This window comes from Sinocyclocheilus grahami, unplaced genomic scaffold, assembly GCF_001515645.1.
Source record: "Sinocyclocheilus grahami isolate Dianchi unplaced genomic scaffold, SAMN03320097.WGS_v1.1 scaffold345.1, whole genome shotgun sequence".
In the NCBI taxonomy this organism is placed as follows: domain Eukaryota; kingdom Metazoa; phylum Chordata; class Actinopteri; order Cypriniformes; family Cyprinidae; genus Sinocyclocheilus; species Sinocyclocheilus grahami.
The window spans coordinates 490,934-495,626 of record NW_015505524.1 but is presented as its reverse complement, the minus strand read 5'-3'; positions in this window follow the sequence as shown (position 1 = coordinate 495,626).

The following is a 4,693-nucleotide window of genomic DNA, read 5'->3' as shown; positions in this document are numbered from 1 at the left end:
CCAAACAAAGTAGTTTCGCTTTCACAATGAAACACAGCGTCACACACGGTGACCTTGAGTGAACGGAGGCCGGAGGCTAGAGTGAGGAACGGCCGGCGGATTCGACGGAGGAGCGGCCGGCGGGCTTGCGGCAACCCCATGTTACGCGAAGTTGATGTATTTCCTCAGCGACCAGCACAGATCAGCTCTAGGCATGACGAAGCAGATATCGTCCTCTTTTGGAAGACCAACCAAAATAGTTTCGCTTTCACAACGAAACACACAGCGCCTTCACGACACGGCGGTGGCGGCAACAATACTACAGCGAGAATAAAAGTTACGCCTTCTTTCTTTGCATGAACATTTGGGCGGCGTTATGCAAATCTTCCCACATAGTGATGTAGATATGTGGGGGCGTGTTAGAACGAGCCGTTTTAGGAGGGCGTGGTTGACTCTTTAACTTTTATAAAGAATATCTCTTTGGATTTGAGACTTTAGTTTTTGCAACTTTACAGATCTTCTTTATGCACCAAGAGCTTGTAACACTCCAAAGAGAAAGGAAAACTTGAAATAGCATCATATGACCCCTTTAATACCTCATTTGTTCATTCATTCACACTGCATAAATGCTTTTCTTAGTAAAATCTAAGAAAGAAGTTTTCTTAGTGGAATCTAAATTAAGCGCTTTTTACTTAAAACAAGAAAAATAATCTTAATGCAAATAGAACAAGATTACCCCATTGGCAAATAATTTGCAAAATAAGAAAAATCCACTGAGTCCACAGACTAAATAACTTCTTATGTAGAAAATGCATCTTGATTTAAGAATCTTTAGATATTTTGACTGGAAACAACAAGACAAAAATACTAAGTAAGAAAAGCATTTTTTTGCAGTGCAGGTACATTCATTCATTGCACATATTTTCATCATAGACACTGTGAAAGTGACAAAAACGGCATGTACTTTTATACAGAGTCCTTTTGATGAGGAGGCTACATTAATTCGTAGGGAGATACATTTACATCGGGAGAGGATTATTTTGATTTTTTTTTTTGCCATATCCACATGCTATTTATTTGAGCGGTACTATTTTTAAATGGTAGTTTTCTATATAACATCAGCGATGCTGAGCACATTAGTAAGGCCACCGTATGCAGAGCGGTAAGGAAAGTGTGTCTCGCTCTCACGCTCTTTCTGAGAATTTTTGTGTGGTTTCCTGAGCACAAACCCATTAAAAAAGAAGCTGTTTACTATATGGAATGGAAGGATGCCAGATGGAAGGGTAGTTTGAGATATATATATGCCATAACCACCACCACAGCTGTTAAATTTATTTGGTCATCTTTATTTCCCACAAATACAAAAGCAAGTTATTCTTTTTCCTGTTGGATTTAATATTCTTCCAATACTTGGTAGGCTAATGTGGCCATCTCCTCTTCATCTGTTCTTCATTATTTTGTGAGCCTTCTTGCTGTTGGCTGAGTAGAACTCAGATGTTAAATTCATTAATTAATAAATGCAACAGTTTGGATTAGAGAACATTTAATTACATGAAAAGAGCATTAGACTATGTGGAAAAGGCTGCTGCACACTGAAATAGACACTGAATGATATGCTTGTAAAGTTATGTAGCCTACACCCATGAACCTTTTATGCTTTACTTGAATGCATTGTTTTTTTTAGTTCTTTTTTCTTTTTTCTTTTACCTGTGGGACACCATGATACCATGAATTTAACATTCTGCCAGTTTTTACCTTTGATATTATAACAGTGATTAAGAAAGATTTAAAGTCTTTGTTTGGTGCTGTAGCCATGATGAATCATAATTTCAGAGCTCCATTGATCATGGCTTTTCATAGTCGTAGTGAACGCGCTAAACTCAGAGTCAATACTCAGGGGTGATTAAACTAACTCAATTCAGCTGTTCTGAACCCGACAACTCTGAGTTTCCCATCTCAGGGTTAGTCAACTCAGAGTTTAAGTTTCAACTCAGAGTTGGTTGAACCTCCTTATTGAAATGGGCCCCAGGTAAGTTTTTATATTCCCTGTCCTATAAATGTTTATAAATTATTCTCTGTATTCTTAGACAAGGACGAGCCTGGTGAAGCCCTGCCGTCTACTGAGTCCATTGCCGGTTGTCCAAATTTCGGAGCGGCCACTGGTCCATCAGGAGAGTCTCCCGAAGCTGCCCGTTCCGCCACTGCAGCAGACATGCGTGCGCTATCTGGCCTCGCTCGAGCCGCTGATCTGTGAGGAGGAGATGACGCACACGCACAAGCTCATGGATGAGTTCCTGCGGCCCGGTGGCGTCGGAGAGAGACTGCAGAAGAGCCTTGAGCGCCGGGCCCGCAAAACCGAAAACTGGGTGCGGAAGAAGCACGCACTTCATTATAACTGTATCATTATAACTGTATTTCAGCACTTGTTTTTTTTTTTTTATTAACTAATAATAACTTACTTTTATGGTATCCAAAATATTTTTTAATTCCATTTTAATACCATGCATAAAATAGCCCTACTTCCTGCAAGTCAGCCCCAAGCCCATATGCAAAAACATTTGTTCGTTATAGGTTAATGTGGGCTTCAATGCTCCTTATTGTTGTCTTTTCTGAGGTAAATCACATTACATGACTATTCACAAGCTGTTTTATTGACCGTATAAATGCTTGGAAATAATATTTAATGTTTTCAAGTCTATTCATTATTTGTAGTGCACCACCCAATAATCGCAATAAGCATGGTTTGTTAAATAATATTTAACAAATATTTTTATTTTATAATTTTAATATAACACAAATCTTAGCCTTACAATTCTGTCAATTTTATCACGAAATACAAACAATAAATGTGTTTTTCCGCTCTTTAATGTGGCGTGAGATCACTGTATTCGCCTCAGTTCAAGCGGCATGTGAATCAATAATTTCCTCTTTTCTATTAGTTACAGCACAAAATAAACGTGAATGAATATCAGAAGACGTGTTGAAAAAAATCTGAACAACTAAATAAAACGAATGTCTCGTAATCGATCAATCAGTGTTTCGAAACTCGTCAATAAAACCTCTTGTGAATAGTCATAACATAATATTTACCTCAGAAACGCCAACAATATAAAATTGTTTTATTATTTTCATAATAAAATTTTTTTTTTTTGGAGTATGTGGAATTTTCACATTAATTAACTTTATTCACGCAATATAACACAACGTTAATCTCATAATTATGACTTTATTCTAAAAAATATTATGGCACTAAAACACTGCCATATTTACTAAATTACTTAATGCAAACACACTCTTGGCACAGCGGCCCAAAATGCAAAAAAGAAAAAAACAGAAAGAAAGGGGAAAAAACAACTACTCACATTTTAGTTGTAATTAATTACATTTAATTCTCTGGGCCTTTTTTGGCAAATTCATCCACAGTGAAAGGTGTTTAATTTAAAACAGTGCAAATAATTAAAGCTAGATGTGATACAGTTGTGGTACAGTCTTTTCAACTAGCTAGCTAGTGCCATCCTTACACAGTTAATTTTTTAATTTTTTATTATTATTTTATTTGGCCGTGGCAATGCAGCGTTTGCACGTAGTTAAAAAAAAAGACGCAGTTCTACGGCAGCAATATAACAAATGCACACAAGAAATGACAGAGCCCATATGAGTGTGAGCCCATCAGAGTGCATATGACATGCAGACAAAAAATATATATATTTATATATATATTGTGGCCACGAATTAAGAATATGGCCCCTCGTTTTAATTAAAAGGTCCCCCTCAGTGACATATGCTGTTCCCATATGCACGTGCATACCCCGCATACCCAGACGTAACACCCCTGTTCCTGACAGATATATCACTGAAACAAGTGTGTTGAGAAATCACACGTAACTAAAATTTGTAAACAGCAAATGAAAAAAATGCCCACGCATGCTAGCCAATCAGATAACACAGAGGCGTGTCAATCATTTTGCATGTTATGTTGCTGACATGTCTGTGGAGGCGGGGCTTTGGAGAGACGGCTTGTGTTAAAAATGGGATGCTGCACCAATTCCAAATTTATTTTTAAGTACACAGTACTTTTACTTTGCATGTGTATTAAACTTTTAACTACTCCAAATATTACAATTATTCCCGCTATCATTGTATGATGCAGCTCACTGACTGGTGGATGCAGTCGTCCTACCTGGACTCTCGAATGCCTGTGGCGATGTACACAAGCCCAGGGGTCGTTTTACCCAAAATGCACTTACAAGACCGTCAGGGACAAATGAGGTGGGTGACAATGGTTACTTTTATTTGGGCAACAAGACATAACTAAGCAAATTTGAGTATTGAAGACAATGTGTGTTTGAAATATATAACTATTCAAGTGTGTTTACACTACCACTGTCCGCTGTACACAACACTACAAAACGTTTGGGGTTAGTAAGATAAAAAAATTAATTAATACTGTAATTCACCAAGGATGCATTAAACTGACCAAATGTGATAGTAAAAAATTATAAATTTTATGGTACAATGTATATTTTAAAAAAATGCTGTTCTTTTTGAATTTTATTCTTCAAAAAATCCAGAAAAAATGTATATCAGTTTCTACAAAAATATTAAGCACCATAACAGTTTTCAATGTTGATAAAAAATAATAAATGTTTCTTGAGCAGCAAATCAGCATATTAGAATGATTTCTGAAGGATCATGTGACACTGAAGACTGGAGT